The 15,368-nt window shown below is 46.4% G+C and overlaps 7 non-coding genes across 7 annotated transcripts; all 7 read left to right on the top strand.

The window, feature by feature from the left end:
- The first annotated feature begins 735 nt into the window (after positions 1 to 735).
- Positions 736 to 926, top strand: LOC130330507 (U2 spliceosomal RNA). The gene has a single exon (XR_008873649.1). It is a non-coding gene; the product is annotated as a U2 spliceosomal RNA (small nuclear RNA).
- A 2,092-nt stretch (positions 927 to 3,018) lies between these two features.
- Positions 3,019 to 3,209, top strand: LOC130330506 (U2 spliceosomal RNA). Its single transcript, XR_008873648.1, has one exon. It is a non-coding gene; the product is annotated as a U2 spliceosomal RNA (small nuclear RNA).
- Positions 3,210 to 5,301: 2,092 nt separating this feature from the next.
- LOC130330495 (U2 spliceosomal RNA) lies at positions 5,302 to 5,492 on the top strand. Its single transcript, XR_008873638.1, has one exon. It is a non-coding gene; the product is annotated as a U2 spliceosomal RNA (small nuclear RNA).
- Positions 5,493 to 7,592: 2,100 nt separating this feature from the next.
- Positions 7,593 to 7,783, top strand: LOC130330505 (U2 spliceosomal RNA). The gene has a single exon (XR_008873647.1). It is a non-coding gene; the product is annotated as a U2 spliceosomal RNA (small nuclear RNA).
- Positions 7,784 to 9,859: 2,076 nt separating this feature from the next.
- On the top strand, positions 9,860 to 10,050 carry LOC130330503 (U2 spliceosomal RNA). Its single transcript, XR_008873646.1, has one exon. It is a non-coding gene; the product is annotated as a U2 spliceosomal RNA (small nuclear RNA).
- A 2,085-nt stretch (positions 10,051 to 12,135) lies between these two features.
- LOC130330502 (U2 spliceosomal RNA) lies at positions 12,136 to 12,326 on the top strand. Its single transcript, XR_008873645.1, has one exon. It is a non-coding gene; the product is annotated as a U2 spliceosomal RNA (small nuclear RNA).
- Positions 12,327 to 14,402: 2,076 nt separating this feature from the next.
- LOC130330500 (U2 spliceosomal RNA) lies at positions 14,403 to 14,593 on the top strand. Its single transcript, XR_008873643.1, has one exon. It is a non-coding gene; the product is annotated as a U2 spliceosomal RNA (small nuclear RNA).
- The last annotated feature ends 775 nt before the right edge of the window (positions 14,594 to 15,368 follow it).

The raw sequence follows: 15,368 nt of genomic DNA, 5'->3' as shown, positions 1-15,368 counted from the left end.
CTCCTTTGCTGTGTATGTGACTATGGAGCTGTTTGGTGATGTCGTCTATTATGGCCTTCATAGAAGCAACAGGAGATTGTTGCATCCATCTAGAACCCTCAGAACTACAGTGCTATGATGTCACTCACTTCCACAGGCCTTGCAGAGTGTAAACAACAACAACCCAGCTTTGTTGTGTATGTAACCATAGGGATTTGTGATGTCACCTAGAACCTTCACAGCAGTGACAGCTTTATGAGGAGCATCAGCACTGCTCTGCCTGAGCAGAACCATCACCGCCATAGGTTGTCAAATAACCCGGATTTAACCCACACAGGTAAGTCCAATGGGGTGCAGGCATGTCCTCTATGCTTACAGCTTCCCGTGGGTGTTGGTTTGATACCGTTTGGGGACAGCCAAGGAGGCATCTGCAGGCAACAAAGGTAGGTGTGTGCTTGTGTGTGTGTTTCCTATGCAGATCCTAAGCCCAGTGTCACATGCAAGTAGGAGGAGTAAGAAGGGTTCCTGGCAAATCCGGGTTATGGATTGCATTTAAAAAGGCCCCGTGGGAGTGCAATGGGCCCCTGTCTTGCTGCTTAGCAATAATGGTATGGGTTTAGGTTCTGCTGTGTGTACTGGTGGTTGACTGCCCCCCAGCCCAGAGTGTGCATGGAAAATTGTCTGGCAGCCTCCCTGACAGCAAGCAGTGATAGTGCCCATGAAGGGCACCTTGTTGGGCCTGCCCCTTTCACGGTTATCGCTTCTCGGCCTTTTGGCTAAGATCAAGTGTAGTATCTGTTCTTATCAGTTTAATATCTGATACGTCCCCTATCTGGGGACCATATATTAAATGGATTTTTGAGAACGGGGGCCGATTTCGAAGCTTGCTTCCGTCGCCCTATGCATTGACCCGATATGGCAGTATCTTCGGGTACAGTGCACCACCCCCTTACAGGGTTAAAAAGAAAGATTCCTACTTTCATTGCTACCTGCTTGCTGGCTAGCCAGCTAGCCAGCCCTGTGGGCCTTGCTGCTGCTGCAGCCAAAAAACAAAAGGTGGTGCTGCTGCTGCTTCTGCTGCTTCTGCTTCTGCTTGTGTCTGGCCGCTGTTGGAGCGTCCAGGCACAGGACTTCTGCTGCTGCTGACTAAATGGCCTCCTTAATTGGATCATTTGAGTAGCCAGCACACCTGTGCAGGTAGGGCATGACATGATAGGCAGCTGCCTTGATAGCGGGTGGGTGCTGAATGTTCCTAATTGACAAAATAAGATTAATGCTTATGAAGAAATATAAAATCTCATCCCTTCCCCAATATCGCGCCACACCCCTACCCCTTAATTCCCTGGTTGAACTTGATGGACATATGTCTTTTTTCGACCGTACTAACTATGTAACTATGTAACATAACATGGGGGGGGGGGGGGGGTCTCCTGGCTGTTCACACAGGTGTGTCATTGCTGTACATTGACCATGCATTGCTTCTGTGGTATTGCAAAGGCAAAGACAAATGCTTCCAGCCATCCATTGCACTAATGGATTGGTCATCAGCTGGCTGTCTATGTCCCGCATCAATATAGACCAAAGTACAGAGGGTTAGGCTATGCTATTGTGCACCTACCTGATGCATCAGAAGGTGCGAGGCCCTTGCTAAATTCTGTGCACAGACTTTGAGATCTATACTTTAGACTGTATCTAAACCTGCTCCAACATGGACTGACATTCTGGCCTACTTTCAGCCGATGCGACTTGTCTGTCGCTGAACAGTCGCTTTTTATGTATTCAGCACCTATGTATAATGTTGTAAAAATGCTCTAGAAGCTAAAGTCGCAGAAATGTCACACATATTTGGCCTGCAACTTTCTGTGCGACAAATTCAGACAGGAAAAATCAGTATAAATCCTTAGAAAATTATCCCCCAGTGTCTCCATCTGCTGGCGGTATTGAATAAGCATTGCTGCACTGATGGGGTATGCATTAGACGAAAAAAAAGAAGAAAAAGAAGAATAATACGCCCAGAAAAGAGGCGAAAAGGAGAAAAACGTAAAAAAAACGTGAAAAAAAAGTAAGAGGAAGAGAAGGGAAAAAAAGGTGGAAATGGGTTTAAAAGTGATTTCGGCGGAGAAATATATATATATATATATATATATATATATATATATATATATACGCGCACACACACACATATATATAAACGTATTCTCCGTTGAGATATTGCAGCCGCTGCTGTGTCCAGGCCCAGGAGCCTTAGCACTGTGCTGTGATGTCACTCAATACCACTGACATCACTAGGTGTAAACAACATCTCTCCTTTGCTGTGTATGTGACTATGGAGCTGTTTGGTGGTGTCGTCTATTATGGCCTTCATAGAAGCAACAGGAGATTGTTGCATCCATCTAGAACCCTCAGAACTACAGTGCTATGATGTCACTCACTTCCACAGGCCTTGCAGAGTGTAAACAACAACAACCCAGCTTTGTTGTGTATGTAACCATAGGGATTTGTGATGTCACCTAGAACCTTCACAGCAGCGACAGCTTTATGAGGAGCATCAGCACTGCTCTGCCTGAGCAGAACCATCACCGCCATAGGTTGTCAAATAACCCGGATTTAACCCACACAGGTAAGTCCAATGGGGTGCAGGCATGTCCTCTATGCTTACAGCTTCCCGTGGGTGTTGGTTTGATACCGTTTGGGGACAGCCAAGGAGGCATCTGCAGGCAACAAAGGTAGGTGTGTGCTTGTGTGTGTGTTTCCTATGCAGATCCTAAGCCCAGTGTCACATGCAAGTAGGAGGAGTAAGAAGGGTTCCTGGCAAATCCGGGTTATGGATTGCATTTAAAAAGGCCCCGTGGGAGTGCAATGGGCCCCTGTCTTGCTGCTTAGCAATAATGGTATGGGTTTAGGTTCTGCTGTGTGTACTGGTGGTTGACTGCCCCCCAGCCCAGAGTGTGCATGGAAAATTGTCTGGCAGCCTCCCTGACAGCAAGCAGTGATAGTGCCCATGAAGGGCACCTTGTTGGGCCCGCCCCTTTCACGGTTATCGCTTCTCGGCCTTTTGGCTAAGATCAAGTGTAGTATCTGTTCTTATCAGTTTAATATCTGATACGTCCCCTATCTGGGGACCATATATTAAATGGATTTTTGAGAACGGGGGCCGATTTCGAAGCTTGCTTCCGTCGCCCTATGCATTGACCCGATATGGCAGTATCTTCGGGTACAGTGCACCACCCCCTTACAGGGTTAAAAAGAAAGATTCCTACTTTCATTGCTACCTGCTTGCTGGCTAGCCAGCTAGCCAGCCCTGTGGGCCTTGCTGCTGCTGCAGCCAAAAAACAAAAGGTGGTGCTGCTGCTGCTTCTGCTGCTTCTGCTTCTGCTTGTGTCTGGCCGCTGTTGGAGCGTCCAGGCACAGGACTTCTGCTGCTGCTGACTAAATGGCCTCCTTAATTGGATCATTTGAGTAGCCAGCACACCTGTGCAGGTAGGGCATGACATGATAGGCAGCTGCCTTGATAGCGGGTGGGTGCTGAATGTTCCTAATTGACAAAATAAGATTAATGCTTATGAAGAAATATAAAATCTCATCCCTTCCCCAATATCGCGCCACACCCCTACCCCTTAATTCCCTGGTTGAACTTGATGGACATATGTCTTTTTTCGACCGTACTAACTATGTAACTATGTAACATAACATGGGGGGGGGGGGGGGTCTCCTGGCTGTTCACACAGGTGTGTCATTGCTGTACATTGACCATGCATTGCTTCTGTGGTATTGCAAAGGCAAAGACAAATGCTTCCAGCCATCCATTGCACTAATGGATTGGTCATCAGCTGGCTGTCTATGTCCCGCATCAATATAGACCAAAGTACAGAGGGTTAGGCTATGCTATTGTGCACCTACCTGATGCATCAGAAGGTGCGAGGCCCTTGCTAAATTCTGTGCACAGACTTTGAGATCTATACTTTAGACTGTATCTAAACCTGCTCCAACATGGACTGACATTCTGGCCTACTTTCAGCCGATGCGACTTGTCTGTCGCTGAACAGTCGCTTTTTATGTATTCAGCACCTATGTATAATGTTGTAAAAATGCTCTAGAAGCTAAAGTCGCAGAAATGTCACACATATTTGGCCTGCAACTTTCTGTGCGACAAATTCAGACAGGAAAAATCAGTATAAATCCTTAGAAAATTATCCCCCAGTGTCTCCATCTGCTGGCGGTATTGAATAAGCATTGCTGCACTGATGGGGTATGCATTAGACGAAAAAAAAGAAGAAAAAGAAGAATAATACGCCCAGAAAAGAGGCGAAAATGAGAAAAACGTAAAAAAACGTGAAAAAAAAGTAAGAGGAAGAGAAGGGAAAAAAAGGTGGAAATGGGTTTAAAAGTGATTTCGGCGGAGAAATATATATATATATATATATATATATATATATATATATATATATACGCGCACACACACACATATATATAAACGTATTCTCCGTTGAGATATTGCAGCCGCTGCTGTGTCCAGGCCCAGGAGCCTTAGCACTGTGCTGTGATGTCACTCAATACCACTGACATCACTAGGTGTAAACAACATCTCTCCTTTGCTGTGTATGTGACTATGGAGCTGTTTGGTGATGTCGTCTATTATGGCCTTCATAGAAGCAACAGGAGATTGTTGCATCCACCTAGAACCCTCAGAACTACAGTGCTATGATGTCACTCACTTCCACAGGCCTTGCAGAGTGTAAACAACAACAACCCAGCTTTGTTGTGTATGTAACCATAGGGATTTGTGATGTCACCTAGAACCTTCACAGCAGCGACAGCTTTATGAGGAGCATCAGCACTGCTCTGCCTGAGCAGAACCATCACCGCCATAGGTTGTCAAATAACCCGGATTTAACCCACACAGGTAAGTCCAATGGGGTGCAGGCATGTCCTCTATGCTTACAGCTTCCCGTGGGTGTTGGTTTGATACCGTTTGGGGACAGCCAAGGAGGCATCTGCAGGCAACAAAGGTAGGTGTGTGCTTGTGTGTGTGTTTCCTATGCAGATCCTAAGCCCAGTGTCACATGCAAGTAGGAGGAGTAAGAAGGGTTCCTGGCAAATCCGGGTTATGGATTGCATTTAAAAAGGCCCCGTGGGAGTGCAATGGGCCCCTGTCTTGCTGCTTAGCAATAATGGTATGGGTTTAGGTTCTGCTGTGTGTACTGGTGGTTGACTGCCCCCCAGCCCAGAGTGTGCATGGAAAATTGTCTGGCAGCCTCCCTGACAGCAAGCAGTGATAGTGCCCATGAAGGGCACCTTGTTGGGCCCGCCCCTTTCACGGTTATCGCTTCTCGGCCTTTTGGCTAAGATCAAGTGTAGTATCTGTTCTTATCAGTTTAATATCTGATACGTCCCCTATCTGGGGACCATATATTAAATGGATTTTTGAGAACGGGGGCGGATTCCGAAGCTTGCTTCCGTCGCCCTATGCATTGACCCGATATGGCAGTATCTTCGGGTACAGTGCACCACCCCCTTACAGGGTTAAAAAGAAAGATTCCTACTTTCATTGCTACCTGCTTGCTGGCTAGCCAGCTAGCCAGCCCTGTGGGCCTTGCTGCTGCTGCAGCCAAAAAACAAAAGGTGGTGCTGCTGCTGCTTCTGCTGCTTCTGCTTCTGCTTGTGTCTGGCCGCTGTTGGAGCGTCCAGGCACAGGACTTCTGCTGCTGCTGACTAAATGGCCTCCTTAATTGGATCATTTGAGTAGCCAGCACACCTGTGCAGGTAGGGCATGACATGATAGGCAGCTGCCTTGATAGCGGGTGGGTGCTGAATGTTCCTAATTGACAAAATAAGATTAATGCTTATGAAGAAATATAAAATCTCATCCCTTCCCCAATATCGCGCCACACCCCTACCCCTTAATTCCCTGGTTGAACTTGATGGACATATGTCTTTTTTCGACCGTACTAACTATGTAACTATGTAACATAACATGGGGGGGGGGGGGGTCTCCTGGCTGTTCACACAGGTGTGTCATTGCTGTACATTGACCATGCATTGCTTCTGTGGTATTGCAAAGGCAAAGACAAATGCTTCCAGCCATCCATTGCACTAATGGATTGGTCATCAGCTGGCTGTCTATGTCCCGCATCAATATAGACCAAAGTACAGAGGGTTAGGCTATGCTATTGTGCACCTACCTGATGCATCAGAAGGTGCGAGGCCCTTGCTAAATTCTGTGCACAGACTTTGAGATCTATACTTTAGACTGTATCTAAACCTGCTCCAACATGGACTGACATTCTGGCCTACTTTCAGCCGATGCGACTTGTCTGTCGCTGAACAGTCGCTTTTTATGTATTCAGCACCTATGTATAATGTTGTAAAAATGCTCTAGAAGCTAAAGTCGCAGAAATGTCACACATATTTGGCCTGCAACTTTCTGTGCGACAAATTCAGACAGGAAAAATCAGTATAAATCCTTAGAAAATTATCCCCAAGTGTCTCCATCTGCTGGCGGTATTGAATAAGCATTGCTGCACTGATGGGGTATGCATTAGACGAAAAAAAAGAAGAAAAAGAAGAATAATACGCCCAGAAAAGAGGCGAAAAGGAGAAAAACGTAAAAAAACGTGAAAAAAAAGTAAGAGGAAGAGAAGGGAAAAAAAGGTGGAAATGGGTTTAAAAGTGATTTCGGCGGAGAAATATATATATATATATATATATATATATATATATATATATATATATACGCGCACACACACACATATATATAAACGTATTCTCCGTTGAGATATTGCAGCCGCTGCTGTGTCCAGGCCCAGGAGCCTTAGCACTGTGCTGTGATGTCACTCAATACCACTGACATCACTAGGTGTAAACAACATCTCTCCTTTGCTGTGTATGTGACTATGGAGCTGGGAGCTGTTTGGTGATGTCGTCTATTATGGCCTTCATAGAAGCAACAGGAGATTGTTGCATCCATCTAGAACCCTCAGAACTACAGTGCTATGATGTCACTCACTTCCACAGGCCTTGCAGAGTGTAAACAACAACAACCCAGCTTTGTTGTGTATGTAACCATAGGGATTTGTGATGTCACCTAGAACCTTCACAGCAGCGACAGCTTTATGAGGAGCATCAGCACTGCTCTGCCTGAGCAGAACCATCACCGCCATAGGTTGTCAAATAACCCGGATTTAACCCACACAGGTAAGTCCAATGGGGTGCAGGCATGTCCTCTATGCTTACAGCTTCCCGTGGGTGTTGGTTTGATACCGTTTGGGGACAGCCAAGGAGGCATCTGCAGGCAACAAAGGTAGGTGTGTGCTTGTGTGTGTGTTTCCTATGCAGATCCTAAGCCCAGTGTCACATGCAAGTAGGAGGAGTAAGAAGGGTTCCTGGCAAATCCGGGTTATGGATTGCATTTAAAAAGGCCCCGTGGGAGTGCAATGGGCCCCTGTCTTGCTGCTTAGCAATAATGGTATGGGTTTAGGTTCTGCTGTGTGTACTGGTGGTTGACTGCCCCCCAGCCCAGAGTGTGCATGGAAAATTGTCTGGCAGCCTCCCTGACAGCAAGCAGTGATAGTGCCCATGAAGGGCACCTTGTTGGGCCCGCCCCTTTCACGGTTATCGCTTCTCGGCCTTTTGGCTAAGATCAAGTGTAGTATCTGTTCTTATCAGTTTAATATCTGATACGTCCCCTATCTGGGGACCATATATTAAATGGATTTTTGAGAACGGGGGCCGATTTCGAAGCTTGCTTCCGTCGCCCTATGCATTGACCCGATATGGCAGTATCTTCGGGTACAGTGCACCACCCCCTTACAGGGTTAAAAAGAAAGATTCCTACTTTCATTGCTACCTGCTTGCTGGCTAGCCAGCTAGCCAGCCCTGTGGGCCTTGCTGCTGCTGCAGCCAAAAAACAAAAGGTGGTGCTGCTTCTGCTTCTGCTTGTGTCTGGCCGCTGTTGGAGCGTCCAGGCACAGGACTTCTGCTGCTGCTGACTAAATGGCCTCCTTAATTGGATCATTTGAGTAGCCAGCACACCTGTGCAGGTAGGGCATGACATGATAGGCAGCTGCCTTGATAGCGGGTGGGTGCTGAATGTTCCTAATTGACAAAATAAGATTAATGCTTATGAAGAAATATAAAATCTCATCCCTTCCCCAATATCGCGCCACACCCCTACCCCTTAATTCCCTGGTTGAACTTGATGGACATATGTCTTTTTTCGACCGTACTAACTATGTAACTATGTAACATAACATGGGGGGGGGGGGGGGGGGTCTCCTGGCTGTTCACACAGGTGTGTCATTGCTGTACATTGACCATGCATTGCTTCTGTGGTATTGCAAAGGCAAAGACAAATGCTTCCAGCCATCCATTGCACTAATGGATTGGTCATCAGCTGGCTGTCTATGTCCTGCATCAATATAGACCAAAGTACAGAGGGTTAGGCTATGCTATTGTGCACCTACCTGATGCATCAGAAGGTGCGAGGCCCTTGCTAAATTCTGTGCACAGACTTTGAGATCTATACTTTAGACTGTATCTAAACCTGCTCCAACATGGACTGACATTCTGGCCTACTTTCAGCCGATGCGACTTGTCTGTCGCTGAACAGTCGCTTTTTATGTATTCAGCACCTATGTATAATGTTGTAAAAATGCTCTAGAAGCTAAAGTCGCAGAAATGTCACCCATATTTGGCCTGCAACTTTCTGTGCGACAAATTCAGACAGGAAAAATCAGTATAAATCCTTAGAAAATTATCCCCCAGTGTCTCCATCTGCTGGCGGTATTGAATAAGCATTGCTGCACTGATGGGGTATGCATTAGACGAAAAAAAAGAAGAAAAAGAAGAATAATACGCCCAGAAAAGAGGCGAAAAGGAGAAAAACGTAAAAAAACGTGAAAAAAAAGTAAGAGGAAGAGAAGGGAAAAAAAGGTGGAAATGGGTTTAAAAGTGATTTCGGCGGAGAAATATATATATATATATATATATATATATATATATATATATACGCGCACACACACACATATATATAAACGTATTCTCCGTTGAGATATTGCAGCCGCTGCTGTGTCCAGGCCCAGGAGCCTTAGCACTGTGCTGTGATGTCACTCAATACCACTGACATCACTAGGTGTAAACAACATCTCTCCTTTGCTGTGTATGTGACTATGGAGCTGTTTGGTGATGTTGTCTATTATGGCCTTCATAGAAGCAACAGGAGATTGTTGCATCCATCTAGAACCCTCAGAACTACAGTGCTATGATGTCACTCACTTCCACAGGCCTTGCAGAGTGTAAACAACAACAACCCAGCTTTGTTGTGTATGTAACCATAGGGATTTGTGATGTCACCTAGAACCTTCACAGCAGCGACAGCTTTATGAGGAGCATCAGCACTGCTCTGCCTGAGCAGAACCATCACCGCCATAGGTTGTCAAATAACCCGGATTTAACCCACACAGGTAAGTCCAATGGGGTGCAGGCATGTCCTCTATGCTTACAGCTTCCCGTGGGTGTTGGTTTGATACCGTTTGGGGACAGCCAAGGAGGCATCTGCAGGCAACAAAGGTAGGTGTGTGCTTGTGTGTGTGTTTCCTATGCAGATCCTAAGCCCAGTGTCACATGCAAGTAGGAGGAGTAAGAAGGGTTCCTGGCAAATCCGGGTTATGGATTGCATTTAAAAAGGCCCCGTGGGAGTGCAATGGGCCCCTGTCTTGCTGCTTAGCAATAATGGTATGGGTTTAGGTTCTGCTGTGTGTACTGGTGGTTGACTGCCCCCCAGCCCAGAGTGTGCATGGAAAATTGTCTGGCAGCCTCCCTGACAGCAAGCAGTGATAGTGCCCATGAAGGGCACCTTGTTGGGCCCGCCCCTTTCACGGTTATCGCTTCTCGGCCTTTTGGCTAAGATCAAGTGTAGTATCTGTTCTTATCAGTTTAATATCTGATACGTCCCCTATCTGGGGACCATATATTAAATGGATTTTTGAGAACGGGGGCCGATTTCGAAGCTTGCTTCCGTCGCCCTATGCATTGACCCGATATGGCAGTATCTTCGGGTACAGTGCACCACCCCCTTACAGGGTTAAAAAGAAAGATTCCTACTTTCATTGCTACCTGCTTGCTGGCTAGCCAGCTAGCCAGCCCTGTGGGCCTTGCTGCTGCTGCAGCCAAAAAACAAAAGGTGGTGCTGCTGCTGCTTCTGCTGCTTCTGCTTGTGTCTGGCCGCTGTTGGAGCGTCCAGGCACAGGACTTCTGCTGCTGCTGACTAAATGGCCTCCTTAATTGGATCATTTGAGTAGCCAGCACACCTGTGCAGGTAGGGCATGACATGATAGGCAGCTGCCTTGATAGCGGGTGGGTGCTGAATGTTCCTAATTGACAAAATAAGATTAATGCTTATGAAGAAATATAAAATCTCATCCCTTCCCCAATATCGCGCCACACCCCTACCCCTTAATTCCCTGGTTGAACTTGATGGACATATGTCTTTTTTCGACCGTACTAACTATGTAACTATGTAACATAACATGGGGGGGGGGGGGGTCTCCTGGCTGTTCACACAGGTGTGTCATTGCTGTACATTGACCATGCATTGCTTCTGTGGTATTGCAAAGGCAAAGACAAATGCTTCCAGCCATCCATTGCACTAATGGATTGGTCATCAGCTGGCTGTCTATGTCCCGCATCAATATAGACCAAAGTACAGAGGGTTAGGCTATGCTATTGTGCACCTACCTGATGCATCAGAAGGTGCGAGGCCCTTGCTAAATTCTGTGCACAGACTTTGAGATCTATACTTTAGACTGTATCTAAACCTGCTCCAACATGGACTGACATTCTGGCCTACTTTCAGCCGATGCGACTTGTCTGTCGCTGAACAGTCGCTTTTTATGTATTCAGCACCTATGTATAGTGTTGTAAAAATGCTCTAGAAGCTAAAGTCGCAGAAATGTCACACATATTTGGCCTGCAACTTTCTGTGCGGCAAATTCAGACAGGAAAAATCAGTATAAATCCTTAGAAAATTATCCCCCAGTGTCTCCATCTGCTGGCGGTATTGAATAAGCATTGCTGCACTGATGGGGTATGCATTAGACGAAAAAAAAGAAGAAAAAGAAGAATAATACGCCCAGAAAAGAGGCGAAAAGGAGAAAAACGTAAAAAAACGTGAAAAAAAAGTAAGAGGAAGAGAAGGGAAAAAAAGGTGGAAATGGGTTTAAAAGTGATTTCGGCGGAGAAATATATATATATATATATATATATATATATATATATATATATATACGCGCACACACACACATATATATAAACGTATTCTCCGTTGAGATATTGCAGCCGCTGCTGTGTCCAGGCCCAGGAGCCTTAGCACTGTGCTGTGATGTCACTCAATACCACTGACATCACTAGGTGTAAACAACATCTCTCCTTTGCTGTGTATGTGACTATGGAGCTGTTTGGTGATGTCGTCTATTATGGCCTTCATAGAAGCAACAGGAGATTGTTGCATCCATCTAGAACCCTCAGAACTACAGTGCTATGATGTCACTCACTTCCACAGGCCTTGCAGAGTGTAAACAACAACAACCCAGCTTTGTTGTGTATGTAACCATAGGGATTTGTGATGTCACCTAGAACCTTCACAGCAGCGACAGCTTTATGAGGAGCATCAGCACTGCTCTGCCTGAGCAGAACCATCACCGCCATAGGTTGTCAAATAACCCGGATTTAACCCACACAGGTAAGTCCAATGGGGTGCAGGCATGTCCTCTATGCTTACAGCTTCCCGTGGGTGTTGGTTTGATACCGTTTGGGGACAGCCAAGGAGGCATCTGCAGGCAACAAAGGTAGGTGTGTGCTTGTGTGTGTGTTTCCTATGCAGATCCTAAGCCCAGTGTCACATGCAAGTAGGAGGAGTAAGAAGGGTTCCTGGCAAATCCGGGTTATGGATTGCATTTAAAAAGGCCCCGTGGGAGTGCAATGGGCCCCTGTCTTGCTGCTTAGCAATAATGGTATGGGTTTAGGTTCTGCTGTGTGTACTGGTGGTTGACTGCCCCCCAGCCCAGAGTGTGCATGGAAAATTGTCTGGCAGCCTCCCTGACAGCAAGCAGTGATAGTGCCCATGAAGGGCACCTTGTTGGGCCCGCCCCTTTCACGGTTATCGCTTCTCGGCCTTTTGGCTAAGATCAAGTGTAGTATCTGTTCTTATCAGTTTAATATCTGATACGTCCCCTATCTGGGGACCATATATTAAATGGATTTTTGAGAACGGGGGCCGATTTCGAAGCTTGCTTCCGTCGCCCTATGCATTGACCCGATATGGCAGTATCTTCGGGTACAGTGCACCACCCCCTTACAGGGTTAAAAAGAAAGATTCCTACTTTCATTGCTACCTGCTTGCTGGCTAGCCAGCTAGCCAGCCCTGTGGGCCTTGCTGCTGCTGCAGCCAAAAAACAAAAGGTGGTGCTGCTGCTGCTTCTGCTGCTTCTGCTTCTGCTTGTGTCTGGCCGCTGTTGGAGCGTCCAGGCACAGGACTTCTGCTGCTGCTGACTAAATGGCCTCCTTAATTGGATCATTTGAGTAGCCAGCACACCTGTGCAGGTAGGGCATGACATGATAGGCAGCTGCCTTGATAGCGGGTGGGTGCTGAATGTTCCTAATTGACAAAATAAGATTAATGCTTATGAAGAAATATAAAATCTCATCCCTTCCCCAATATCGCGCCACACCCCTACCCCTTAATTCCCTGGTTGAACTTGATGGACATATGTCTTTTTTCGACCGTACTAACTATGTAACTATGTAACATAACATGGGGGGGGGGGGGGGGGGGTCTCCTGGCTGTTCACACAGGTGTGTCATTGCTGTACATTGACCATGCATTGCTTCTGTGGTATTGCAAAGGCAAAGACAAATGCTTCCAGCCATCCATTGCACTAATGGATTGGTCATCAGCTGGCTGTCTATGTCCCGCATCAATATAGACCAAAGTACAGAGGGTTAGGCTATGCTATTGTGCACCTACCTGATGCATCAGAAGGTGCGAGGCCCTTGCTAAATTCTGTGCACAGACTTTGAGATCTATACTTTAGACTGTATCTAAACCTGCTCCAACATGGACTGACATTCTGGCCTACTTTCAGCCGATGCGACTTGTCTGTCGCTGAACAGTCGCTTTTTATGTATTCAGCACCTATGTATAATGTTGTAAAAATGCTCTAGAAGCTAAAGTCGCAGAAATGTCACACATATTTGGCCTGCAACTTTCTGTGCGACAAATTCAGACAGGAAAAATCAGTATAAATCCTTAGAAAATTATCCCCCAGTGTCTCCATCTGCTGGCGGTATTGAATAAGCATTGCTGCACTGATGGGGTATGCATTAGACGAAAAAAAAGAAGAAAAAGAAGAATAATACGCCCAGAAAAGAGGCGAAAAGGAGAAAAACGTAAAAAAACGTGAAAAAAAAGTAAGAGGAAGAGAAGGGAAAAAAAGGTGGAAATGGGTTTAAAAGTGATTTCGGCGGAGAAATATATATATATATATATATATATACGCGCACACACACACATATATATAAACGTATTCTCCGTTGAGATATTGCAGCCGCTGCTGTGTCCAGGCCCAGGAGCCTTAGCACTGTGCTGTGATGTCACTCAATACCACTGACATCACTAGGTGTAAACAACATCTCTCCTTTGCTGTGTATGTGACTATGGAGCTGTTTGGTGATGTTGTCTATTATGGCCTTCATAGAAGCAACAGGAGATTGTTGCATCCATCTAGAACCCTCAGAACTACAGTGCTATGATGTCACTCACTTCCACAGGCCTTGCAGAGTGTAAACAACAACAACCCAGCTTTGTTGTGTATGTAACCATAGGGATTTGTGATGTCACCTAGAACCTTCACAGCAGCGACAGCTTTATGAGGAGCATCAGCACTGCTCTGCCTGAGCAGAACCATCACCGCCATAGGTTGTCAAATAACCCGGATTTAACCCACACAGGTAAGTCCAATGGGGTGCAGGCATGTCCTCTATGCTTACAGCTTCCCGTGGGTGTTGGTTTGATACCGTTTGGGGACAGCCAAGGAGGCATCTGCAGGCAACAAAGGTAGGTGTGTGCTTGTGTGTGTGTTTCCTATGCAGATCCTAAGCCCAGTGTCACATGCAAGTAGGAGGAGTAAGAAGGGTTCCTGGCAAATCCGGGTTATGGATTGCATTTAAAAAGGCCCCGTGGGAGTGCAATGGGCCCCTGTCTTGCTGCTTAGCAATAATGGTATGGGTTTAGGTTCTGCTGTGTGTACTGGTGGTTGACTGCCCCCCAGCCCAGAGTGTGCATGGAAAATTGTCTGGCAGCCTCCCTGACAGCAAGCAGTGATAGTGCCCATGAAGGGCACCTTGTTGGGCCCGCCCCTTTCACGGTTATCGCTTCTCGGCCTTTTGGCTAAGATCAAGTGTAGTATCTGTTCTTATCAGTTTAATATCTGATACGTCCCCTATCTGGGGACCATATATTAAATGGATTTTTGAGAACGGGGGCCGATTTCGAAGCTTGCTTCCGTCGCCCTATGCATTGACCCGATATGGCAGTATCTTCGGGTACAGTGCACCACCCCCTTACAGGGTTAAAAAGAAAGATTCCTACTTTCATTGCTACCTGCTTGCTGGCTAGCCAGCTAGCCAGCCCTGTGGGCCTTGCTGCTGCTGCAGCCAAAAAACAAAAGGTGGTGCTGCTGCTGCTTCTGCTGCTTCTGCTTGTGTCTGGCCGCTGTTGGAGCGTCCAGGCACAGGACTTCTGCTGCTGCTGACTAAATGGCCTCCTTAATTGGATCATTTGAGTAGCCAGCACACCTGTGCAGGTAGGGCATGACATGATAGGCAGCTGCCTTGATAGCGGGTGGGTGCTGAATGTTCCTAATTGACAAAATAAGATTAATGCTTATGAAGAAATATAAAATCTCATCCCTTCCCCAATATCGCGCCACACCCCTACCCCTTAATTCCCTGGTTGAACTTGATGGACATATGTCTTTTTTCGACCGTACTAACTATGTAACTATGTAACATAACATGGGGGGGGGGGGGGGGGTCTCCTGGCTGTTCACACAGGTGTGTCATTGCTGTACATTGACCATGCATTGCTTCTGTGGTATTGCAAAGGCAAAGACAAATGCTTCCAGCCATCCATTGCACTAATGGATTGGTCATCAGCTGGCTGTCTATGTCCCGCATCAATATAGACCAAAGTACAGAGGGTTAGGCTATGCTATTGTGCACCTACCTGATGCATCAGAAGGTGCGAGGCCCTTGCTAAATTCTGTGCACAGACTTTGAGATCTATACTTTAGACTGTATCTAAACCTGCTCCAACATGGACTGACATTCTGGCC

This window comes from Hyla sarda, unplaced genomic scaffold, assembly GCF_029499605.1.
Source record: "Hyla sarda isolate aHylSar1 unplaced genomic scaffold, aHylSar1.hap1 scaffold_336, whole genome shotgun sequence".
NCBI classification, from domain to species: Eukaryota; Metazoa; Chordata; class Amphibia; order Anura; family Hylidae; genus Hyla; species Hyla sarda.
Note: the sequence above shows the minus strand (reverse complement) of the source record. Positions and strands in the feature narration are given on the sequence as shown.